General features: G+C 35.2%; 1 pseudogene; it reads left to right on the top strand.

The window, feature by feature from the left end:
- Positions 1-9,855, top strand: part of LOC101504881 (multiple organellar RNA editing factor 2, chloroplastic-like) — a 22,188-nt pseudogene extending 12,333 nt beyond the window's left edge.
- The last annotated feature ends 2,290 nt before the right edge of the window (positions 9,856-12,145 follow it).

Below are 12,145 nucleotides of genomic sequence, written 5' to 3'. Positions count from 1 at the left end.
ATTTCATTGCTCTGATATACTATGGTATATGATTTCAACCCCAATGCTTATGTTCTTTAACATAGGGGGAGGAATTGTTTTCTGCCTTTTTGCCTTAACTGACAAATGGGGAGAAAAATTATAACTTGATAATATGCTTGTTGTTGCATTGTTTTTACAATCTGATGATTTTGCTCTGATACTTAATAATGTAATAATACTCTTATGTTATGTTCTGAAATGCTCAAGTTAAAATTGTATGATTGTCATTTATGCCAAAAAGAGGGAGATTGTTGGACTTTAGTCCTTTGAATCCTAATTTTGACATAATTAACAAACATACAATGTTCATACATCATATGATAAATCTAACATTTCAATTGAGCAAGATTTCACGAACAACAATCCAATCCTACACACTTGAAACATATTGCTTGGAGCACAAGAAATAAACAAAAGTTGAATTTTGACTGAGTAAATCGATTGGGAAATCGATTTCATAACAAGGGTGTAAGGAAACATAACTGTTTGTGATTGTATAATCGATTGGGCAATCGACGGATTAAATTAGAAATGAAAACTGCACAAGTCAGTAGCACTCTGTTTTACAGGCTAATCGATTGACAAATCGATTGTACACTTCACAAAGTAAACCTGATTGAAACAAATCGATTGGGAAATCGATTGTACAAGTCACAGTGACACTCCAGTTTTGAGGATAATCGATTGGCAAATCGATTGTTAAAGTACTATTTGCAAAATAACTTCACCTGTGACAAACACAATCGATTGGACAATCTATTGTGTAAATTTCAATGAAGTTAAGTTTGGTTGCAATCGATTGGGAAATCGATTGAACTCAACGCCAGGTAAGAACTTTTCAGACAAATACACATAAATCGATTGACATGTCGATTAACATCAAAATAGCTGAGTCACTGACTTAAACTGGTTTCTCTCCTCTTGCATAGCTGAGTCACTGACTTAAACTGGTTTCTCTCCTCTTGCATAGCTGAGTCACTGACTTAAACTGACTTAAACTCCACACCTTGTTTCTCTCAAACTGGTTTAACTCCTCTTGCATAGCAAGTATCCACTCACTATCTAACAGAGCTTCCTTAATGTTCTTAGGTTCAATCTGAGACATCCTAAGAACATTAAGGAAGCTCTGTTAGATAGTGAGTGGATTGTCAGAAATAACCAGAAACAAATTAGATGAAAATGGAGTTATAACCAGAAACAAAGCTAGGCTAGTAGCCAACGGTTATAGTCAAGAGGAAGGAATAGATTTTGATGAAACCTATGCCCCTGTAGGTAGGTTAGAAGCCATAAGAATTTTACTTGTTTATGCATGTATAATGGACTTTAATCTTTATCAAATGGATGTGAAAATCGCCTTTCTCAATGGTGACCTTCAAGAGGAAGTTTTTGTTAGCCAAACACCTGGTTTTGAAAATCCTGATTTTCCTAATCATGTGTATAAGCTATCAAAGGCCCTCTATGGGTTGAAACAAGCTCCAAGAGCTTGGTATGAGAAGCTTAGCAATTTCTTTATTCAACAATAAGTTGTGCAAAGATTTTGAAAATTTAATGAAAGGTAAATTTGAAATGTCAATGATGGGTGAACTATCTTATTTCTTGGGATTTCAAATTAACCAAAGCAAGCAAGTCATTTTCATTAGTCAAACTAAATACTGTAATGATTTGATAAAGAAATTTAGTTTTGAAAACCTTAAGTCCATTGATACTCCCATGAGTCAAGGAAATTACTTAGACAGAGATGAGAAAGGTTTCGGGGTATGATAGGATTATTGCTCTATCTTACAGCAAGCAGACCTGACATCATGTTCAGTGTTTGTATGTGTGCAAGATACCAATCAAATCCAAAGGAGTCTCACCTTAGTGCAATTAAGAGGATTTTCAGATATCTAGTAGGAACTAAGAGTCTAGGCTTCTGGTATCCTAAGGGATCAACCTATACCTTAGTTGGTTACTCAGATTCAGACTTTGCCGGATGCAAACTAGACAGGAAAAGTACCTCTGGAACTTGTCATTTACTTGGAAACTCCCTTATGTCATGGTTTAGCAAGAAACAAACTAACATTGCTCTATGAACTGCTGAAGCTGAATACATTGCAACTGGGAGCTGCTGTGCTCAGATTCTTTGGATGAAACAGTATTTATTGGATTTTGGTGTTGACTTGGGAATAATACCTATCATGTGTGATAACACAAGTGCAATAAGTATTACCAAGAATCCAGTGATGCACTCTAGGACCAAGCACATTGAAGTAAGACATAATTTTATAAGGGATCACTTTCAAAATGGGATTATTAAGCTTGAATATGTTAACACAGCTGAAGAGCTGGCTGACATATTTACCAAAGCTTTACCAAGAGAAAGTTTCCTGCATATAAGGATGAAACTAGGGATCATTGATCCTAGTGAGGTCTAATCTTTGAACCCTTTCATAGGACACTTCTGGTGCCTGCAGTGTTTTCCAGTTAAATCGATTGGGTAATCGATTACCAGCATGATACATTGTTTACAAAATCGATTTGGAAATCGATTGTGTTGGCCCCAGACTTTAGATTTCAGAAATTTTTTTTTAACCTTGCCCAAGCGTCGATTGGGAAATCGACTAGTTCACCTTTTAAACTTAAATACATCGATTTGGACATCGATTGAGTAAAATCTAGAAATCGATTTACAATATGACCGTTGTGACTCTCCTTTACTAGCCGTTGAATGTAATAACTACTAAATCGATTGAGAATACCCAGCAACGGTAACATAATCGATTGGGCAATCGATTGACGAATCAAAGGGTTTAAATAGGAACAGTTACCAATCGATTTCTTCACTTCATTTATGCAGATTTCACAAATTTTTTTGTCTGCTTCATCTCTCTGTTTCTGCAATCGTTCTTGATTTACCATCTACACTCAAACACACTTCAACTTACACTTATGGCACGAGTTAAGCAAACACAAATCCGAACTCCTTCACCATCATCTTCATCAAGTGGGCGAACCCCTTCACCTCCACCTACATTAACCAAAAGGGTTCCCATTCCAACTCATAATATTCTTGCCAAGGATAAAGGCAAGGCACCTGCTGTTAATCAAGAGAAATCCAAGAAGCGAAAGGAGCCACCCACTGAGAAGCTTATGGCTGACGCCATGAAGGAAATCTCTCAGAAAAAGAATAAGAAATCAGTTTCTTCACCCCCACCTAACTACCATTCCATTAGACTTTCTTAAAAGGAAAATCCATGAGGGTCGGACTCTGGATTTTGCCTATTTTGATGCAGAAGGTTTCACTTTCCAAGACCACTTAAGGTTTCACGGTCTTGAGGGCTTTCTCTCCTCAACTCTTGATAGTTATCCAAGGTTAATAAGGGAATTCTACTCAACATTCAAGCTTACTGAAGACGGATTCAAGGCTCAGGTTAAAGGGAAAATGATATCTATGTCATTTGAAGATTTTTCTGTTTTGTCAGGATTGTCCTTTCATGGAACATCTATAGTATCTATGTCGTTTGAAGATTTTTCTGTTTTGTTAGGATTGCCCTTTCATGGAACATCTATAGACGACAGTTCTGATGCTGACACTGTTGACGAATGATGGGAAGCAACGTTTGACAAGCATACTGTTGTTAAGGATCTGATGATTGACAGCTTTGTTGAAACCATTTCACTGCCTATTGGTCAAATGAAGGTCCAACATCGAATGCTTATGTATACTCTGACCCGGATGCTTGTGCCACGATCCGGTAACCATGCTGTAGTCCAGAAGTTGGATATACTACTGCTATGGGGATTGTCCAAGGAGCTCAGGATGAGCTGGGCATGGATTGTGCTAAGGCACATGTTAGAGGCTTCACAGAGTAAGCTTGTGCTGCCTTATCCACAACTGATTACCAAGATTCTGAAACACTTCAAGATATCACTTAATAATGAAGAATCTTCCAAGACCACTCTAATTTTTGGAGAATCAATTGTAAACCAGATGCAATTGAAAATGTTGCATGGTATTTGGATAAGACCTCAGCCGAATGTTGAACCAGCTCAGCCTCATCCTCAACCAGCTACTGAAACAGCCCATCCTGAGTTTGTCACAAAATTAATGGAATTTATAGAAGTTCAGATGGCGCACAATGCCAAAATGCAAGAGTCACATGCCAGAATGGAAGCTAATCTGAAGACTCTCTAGGCATCTCTGAACTCAGTTGTTCAGGATGTTGATGCAATTCAAGCGCACTTAGTCATAAAGCTTTCATTTGAAGATATAGCGGACATCGGTCGGCAAGCAACAGAGGAACCAAACCCAACTCCCCTAGATCGTCCTGCAACTCACATTGAGGAGACACCTGCTGAGGGTAATACAACGGTCTCTGCCTCTCCCTTAGATAATAGTGAGGACCAGACCAGTTTAGGAGATTAGGTGTTTAGGATCTTTGTTGTTTTGTAATGACACGTTGTATTCATTTCTTCTATATATACAATGCATTAGAACGTTTATTCCATTAATCTCTGAAATCATTTGCCATAATCTTTTAATATGCTCATTTGTTGCTCTGATACACCGTTTTCTGATTTCAACCCCCAGTGCTTATGTTTACTAACATAGGGGAGGGAATTTTTTTTTCTTTGCCTTTTTGCCTTACCTGACAAAGGGGGAGAAAAATTATTAACTTGCTAATGACTGCTGCATAATTTTGATACTCTGATGACTGATAATGAATTATTAGAATGCTCTGATATTGTTAAATAGCATGTGTACTTATGCTCTGATATTCTGATTTTATGATCTGATAATGGTACATATGATGCTATGAAAATATATCTGTTGTTAATATTATGTCTTGAAATGCTCAACTCAAGTTAAAATTGTATGCTTGCCACTTATGCAAAAAGGGGGAGATTGTTGGACTTTAGTCCTCTTAATCCTAATTTTGACATAATTAACAAACTTACAATGAGCAAGATTTCAGGAACAACAACTCAACCCTACATACTTGAGACAATTGCTTGGAACTCAAGAAATCAACAAAAGTTGAAAATCTACTGAGCAAATCGATTAGACAATCGATTTCGTAAAAGGGTTGTAAGGAAACATATTGTTTGTGGTTACACAATCGATTAGGCAATCGACTGGCACAATCAGAAATAAAAATTGTGCAAGTCAGTGGCAACCTAATTTGTATGCTAATCGATTGGCACATTGACTGTGCAAATCACAAAGTAAAAACTGATTGAAATAAATCGATTGGGTAAGTCACATGGACAATCCATTTACTAGGCTAATCGATTGACAAATCGATTGCATTAATAATATTTCAAAAGTAACATGACCTGTGACAAACACAATCTATTGTGAGAATTTCAATCATGTTAAGTTTGGTATCAATCGATTAGGAAATCGATTAAACTAAACAACTGATAAGAACTTTTCAGAAAAATACTACCAAATCGATTGGCACTCCGATTAACATGAAATTAGCTAAGTTCCTGTTTTAAACACAATCGATTGGCAAATCGATTGAAACAAATATTTGAAATCACATGGAACTCTTAGTTTATGGCCAAATCGATTATGTGTATTTGTGAATCGATTATGTGACTTAGTAATCGATTGGTGTGATTTTATTATTGGAACAAAAACATCTAACATCGATTATGCAATCGATTCATATAAGTCTGCACATAATTTACTGAAAAGTGTTTTTAAAAGAATCGATTAGGAAATCGATTAGGTTATGTAGTTTCATGATTCAAGAAAAACAAGACTTGCGATAATCGATTGGCAAATCGATTAAGCCGTTTTATAACTTTAATGAATCGATTGGTAAATCGATTAAGCCGGATGTAGCCCATGCCGGATTAATAGTATTCTGGGCCGGAGCAATGAACCTATTTGAAGTCGCTCATTTCGTACCTGAGAAGCCCATGTATGAACAAGGCTTAATTTTACTTCCCCATCTAGCTACTCTAGGTTGGGGGGTAGGTCCTGGAGGGGAAGTAATAGATACCTTTCCATACTTTGTGTCTGGAGTACTTCACTTAATTTCCTCCGCAGTATTGGGCTTTGGCGGTATTTATCATGCACTTCTGGGACCTGAAACTCTTGAAGAATCTTTTCCATTCTTTGGTTATGTATGGAAAGACAGAAATAAAATGACTACTATTTTAGGTATTCACTTAATATTGTTAGGTATAGGGGCTTTTCTTCTAGTATTTAAGGCTTCTTATTTTGGAGGTATATATGATACCTGGGCTCCAGGAGGGGGAGATGTAAGAAAAATTACAAACTTAACCCTTAGTCCAAGTATTATTCGATTAGGTTATGTAGTTTCATGATTCAAGAAAAACAAGACTTGCGATAATCGATTGGCAAATCGATTAAGCCGTTTTATAACTTTAATGAATCGATTGGTAAATCGATTTATTAGTTGTTTTTCAGAAACTATATAAACAGTCTTCAATCTTTTTCTCAATTAACACTTGATAATACTTGAATATACTGAAGAACACTTAAGAACATTTTGATAACATTCTGATATTGCTTTTTCAGATCAAGACCAAAGATTATTCATAATCAATAAGAGAGCTGAAAAAGAATTCTTGAGAGAAAAAGACAATGATCTCATAAACACTCAAATGAACAATCAGATTATTGTGTGAGATACATTGATCAAGATTGAATACAAACTTTGTACTTCTTTTATATTTTTTTGTAATAAAGAAACATCTGTGAAAAATCCAGTATGAAAACTGGTGTCTGCTATTTCAACATTCAAAATATCGTGTAAGCGATGAAAAAATATTACTCAAGATTACTCTTAAGAAGCGGTGTTGCTCAAAAGTGTACTCTATTTCTTTTTTATCTTCAAGAGACATTTTCCATGAAAGGTGGTCTTGTTAGACCCTGCTGAATATCAACTTTCTCGAAAAGGTCGTCTTGCTAGGCCTGTCATCTAGGCCCATTAATGCTACTAGCTTCAAACAATTAGGACAATTTCGTGATCATTACCCTCCAAGCCATCATGCATGAACCATATTCTAGAGTCAATTAGATTTGAGACTGTCTTTAAGATATAATCTATTAAAACTGAAGGAACAAACACAAGAGAATGGATTTCCCATTATCCATTGAAACCTAAAGGAACAAAAACAAGAGTGGGTTCTATTGTTATGTTGAGTAATAGCAGTGTAAGTAGACTTGGTCATTGCCTCCATCGTAGGGGAAATACAAAAGGCCGAGGGAGGTAGCTCCAATTCATTTGCTAGTGAGTTTGACAATGCCACAATAAGAATCACGTTTTCTACGTGAGTAGCAATATGATTCATCCTAACAATAACAGCCTTTAAAGCACCGCATCCAATTTTTTTCTCCCAATCATGGTATTGTTTATGGGTTAGAGGTTTTATGGGTGCAACATAAACAACTGCATGTATTGTCTTTTCGGTCTTTGTGGTGATTCCTCAAATTTGCAAATTCTGCATATAGTCTTTACCACTTCCAGTCGGAGCGGCAAGGAAAACATTATCATCAGAATTATAGAGAATTTTGAAAATTTGTGATCGTATTTTATTGAAATACTTGAACTGTTGATGATAAAGAGTTTTGTAACATGCATTTATCGAGTAACTGGGAGCGCCTGTAAGTGCAAGAGTTCAGTAGTTGACGACAAATCTCTTTTGATAGAGTGAGTGGGTAGGAGGAACCTTTATTTGTCTCATTGGCATTTTTTTTTAACACAAAATACTCTTGGTGAACAACTTTGTCAAGGCCTTTCTTCTCTCTGTTCTCCACCACCACATAAAAGGCATGATAAAATCCATGTAAAAAACTCTAGACACATTTCTAAAAGCTTCTTAATTAATACCCACTTCTAGATAATTTTTATATTTTTCTATAATTATAATACTTCTACATTCTTACATAGAAATTCTATATGGTTCAAAACTTATCAAAGTTCAAATTAGTAATAACAACATGAGCTCTTAATCCTTAAAAACACTCTCAAAACAAAGTCTTCGGTCAACTACGCATAAAATGTTTCAATGATTTTACAAGTGATGTAATTCTCGGAGGCTATCTTTCTGAGATTAGAAGGAGAAATGTTGTCTCCTTCACAATGTAAACCCAATCCACTTTCTATTAATTGATCTATGGACTAACTATAAAAGGCGAGCAGTTAGATCATCTTAATAACTAGAATTCTAGGTGAGGCGCCATCACATGAATGTTTGTTCAAGACAATTTAAAATATGTTGTGGCTTTTGAAATATTCCAGCAACTATTTCAGCATTCAAAGTATCGTGTAAGCGACGAAAAATATTACTTTCAATAGTTCAACACAGGAAGTGATTTGCTTAAAAGCATATTGTAGTAACTTTTTTGATCTTCAAGACACAAGAGAAGACATTTTTCACAACTTTCTATGAAAGGTCGTCTTGTTAGGCCCGTCTGCTGAATATCAACAAGAGTCTAATTGGTAATGTCACTCTCCAACACATAGAGATCTACTTAATACACAAACATTAATGCCCCCGGTTTCAAACAATTGGAATCAGTTTCAAATAATTGGGAGATAACTTCATGATCATTATCATCCAAGCCATCATGCATGAAGCATATTCCTAGAGTCAAAACATATTTTAATGACTTATCACTTATTCTATCAGAATAGGCTTCACATTCTTCTATTGGTATGCAATCAGATATGATACTTTAAGATATAATCCATATATTCATAACCCTTGCTTTAGATATGTCCATAGGGTAATGGCCAACACACTTTTTGGAAGGAGAGAAAGTGAGGGGGTTGCTAGGCAGAGCAAGCTATTCTTTTTATGGGCAATCACTAATCAATTTGCTGTTAATTCTGGTTCTTTTTTAGCTAGGCAATTTGATAAAGTTGCCAAAGCAAGCAAAGGGAATATAGTTATTGGTGGATTGATTACACCTATAGCAATATCTCTTGGTTATACTAATGATATATTTAAGTTATCTCAAGTCCAGGGACACACAAGGATCGATTCTTGTATTGTTGTATTGCTATGAAGCTCATCACTAAGTTACTACACATATCATCTGCTGCTCCATGATGGTTCCGCAATAGCTCTACCAAATCCCGCCAGAATCACCATACAGAATAGGGATAATTGGCTACTTTCAGGCGACAATTCTGGAGATGATCAGCCGATGCTGCAACTTCCTCCTCCTTTTGAGTGCAACAGACCATCCTCAACCCATGGAAATTCTGATTTGCACACTAGAATGGCTGCCATGGAGACTGAGCAACTTTGTCAAGGGAGAATGATAACTGCCATGTATAATTGGCATATCTCTCAAGGGCATTTTTCGCCTCCACCATAATACTTGTGAGCTTTCTTACCCCTTTCGTGTTTTGTTGTTGTTTTATATTGCGGAAAATGTCGGTTTTATATCGCCTCCACCATAATACTTGTGAAATATTATGTCATCCTTCTATTCAAAAGCCACCAACCTCGGATCAAGAGAGAAATTGAGATACTTTCTTCCGAAAGATGTTCATATCGATCTTGACAATGCAGATGTTGATGGAGATAACATGCAAAGACTTGACAAAAAAAATAAATGTGTTTTCTTCAAGTGAGCGCATGCGAATAGGTGCAAAAAGGAGGATCGAAAGCTAAGGCAGAACGATTAACTATTCTTTAATCAAAGAGGTATTTAGCATGGTTTTTGTGACTTATTTATTTAAGGTGTCAATAACAACATGTTAATGTGATTTGTTTATTCATGAATTGTGACTTGTTCATGTACCTTCATTTATAAGTAGTATCAACAAATCACAAACCAAAGGTATTGAGCATGGTTTTAAACTGCGATTACAGCTGCAATATTATAAATTTTGAAGTCGCTGCAATAGCAATAACGGCCGCATTTGCTCACATTTTTGGACAATATAAATGTGTGAAGCGTAACTGAAAGGTATTGAACATGATTCTTATGGGCCTAGTTAGTTGCATTTATTAAGCCATATTCAACTTTGCTAATTATAACCTCTCTTCATATTAGTATTATTTTACTAAAATAACACAGTTTTTATAAGTTGGAGATATGGACTAGATTGAATGGATTATCGCTAACAATGCATCAACACTGTTAATTAGTAGTACAAGGAAATGGAGATATGGACCCAATCATTTTCAAATGTTCAATCAAGTATGTGTAGTTTATTAGTTGTGTGTTCAACGTACTTTAAAACGTTGAAGAATCTGTCACAAGTAAAAATCACATAATTACAAAAGTTAATGTTTGGATGACATAATAAAGTGGTTAAAACTCAAAGAAGTATAAGTGTTAAAATTATGTTAAGTGTGTCGTGAACCATTCTGAACACATCTTTTAGTTATACATAGCAATTTTTATAATTTTTATGCATAAGTATGAAATAAAAGGGAAACTAATCGGTGATAATCTAACTATATGCTTCGTCAATATTATAAAGCTAACAAACTCTAATGGGTGGGTGTTTGGATGTGTTTCATTTAAAATTTTAATGTTGGTTTTTGAAAAGTGAACTAATGTAATAGGTGGTAGCTTGTAAAAATTGTCCATAAGAATGTGTCATAGAGCACGAAGTTCTTGCCACATATGTAACATCACTAATAACAGTCTGATATTCAATTAAATGGAAAAATTCTGCCAATATTACACCTTTAAAATGGATCTTTTTAAGTTTTATTTTATCTTAATTTTTAAATGTAGAGCTAAGAATGTTTCTTCGGATATAACTTAAAAGGTGACTCAAACACGCTTTGAGAAAATTGCACGAGGGAAGTATTGAGTTTATGACATTTACTCAACAACAAATCTGAATTTGACAAGATGGGCCACCATTGTTTGGCAAGAAAAGCATTACTACATCTACTCACCATGATTGTAAGCAATGTCAGAACTTGACTAAAAAGTTTGGAATAGCCAACGTAAAGTTATATTTCAAGTTTTTTTAAATGCATCTAATATCAAATAAATTACAACTTATTTTTTAAGCAAACTCAAAAAATCTAAGCCTTTAGTGTTTGCTAGAAAACCCTGTATCTTGTTCAATAAATCAAGCAATTTAGGAAACATAAAACATCTTTTTAGAATGTGAAAATTAAATGGAAACAAAAATCAAACACCTTATATGCAACAAAAAAACACCATAACATAACATACATTAGAATTTAGAAGAAACCAATATCTATCCATTTCACATTCTGATTCGCTCAACAATTGTAACAAGAAAAGAGAGATATATATTAATCAAATTGATAACAATGACATAATAAAGTATATAATAAACAATTTTGATGATGAACGAAATTGAGAGATGAATTAAAATTGGAAACCGAACCTCTTGACGAGTGGGCGAGGCGACATAGGCGATCACATATCAGAAATTGAAAATTGGTTAGAATCTCTGTAGACAAAGGCGAGCCGAGTAGCCGAGCACATATTGAGATGCAACACAACATAGTGAGTTCGTGAGCAGCAATCGAGCCCAAATCGCGACACAATGCATCATAGTGAGCAGCAGTGGCGATTCTGGAAGCAAGACTCAATAAGGGTTTTAGGTATTGTTGTAATTTTCTAATTTTAATAAGGGTATTTTGGTTATTTTATCTATTATTTTTTATTATGGTGGCCGCTCCCCCCTGTCACAAGTTAGACGCGCCTTTGATTCTATGCTCACCAAAGTTGTTTGATCATCGGTTCAATGTGGTCACATAAACTCACATGTATCAAGAAGCTACCCAGGATATAATTTGGGATAAATTGTGCAACAAATTTTATGAGAACTTATTTTACCGCTAAAACGAAAATATCATTTTCCGACCTTTTGGCTTCGTCCAAATAGAATCTAAAAAAAAAATCAAATACTTGATAAAGTTGCTGAAAAATACAAGAAATTAGGGGGTTGAATTGTATTTCGCCATTTCTGAAAGATACTACAATTGCTTGACCCAAAATATGTTCTTGATCAAATCATTCAACTTGCTATTAAAATTAGGTTTAGAGATAAATAAGTTGGATCATAGAGAACATTGATAAGAGAAACAGAGAGAGAGGACACATATACTTTTATACTAGTTCAAACATAATTGTTGCTATGTCTACTCCTCC

Source organism: Cicer arietinum, chromosome 3, assembly GCF_000331145.2.
Source record: "Cicer arietinum cultivar CDC Frontier isolate Library 1 chromosome 3, Cicar.CDCFrontier_v2.0, whole genome shotgun sequence".
Lineage (NCBI taxonomy): Eukaryota > Viridiplantae > Streptophyta > Magnoliopsida > Fabales > Fabaceae > Cicer > Cicer arietinum.
Note: the sequence above shows the minus strand (reverse complement) of the source record. Positions and strands in the feature narration are given on the sequence as shown.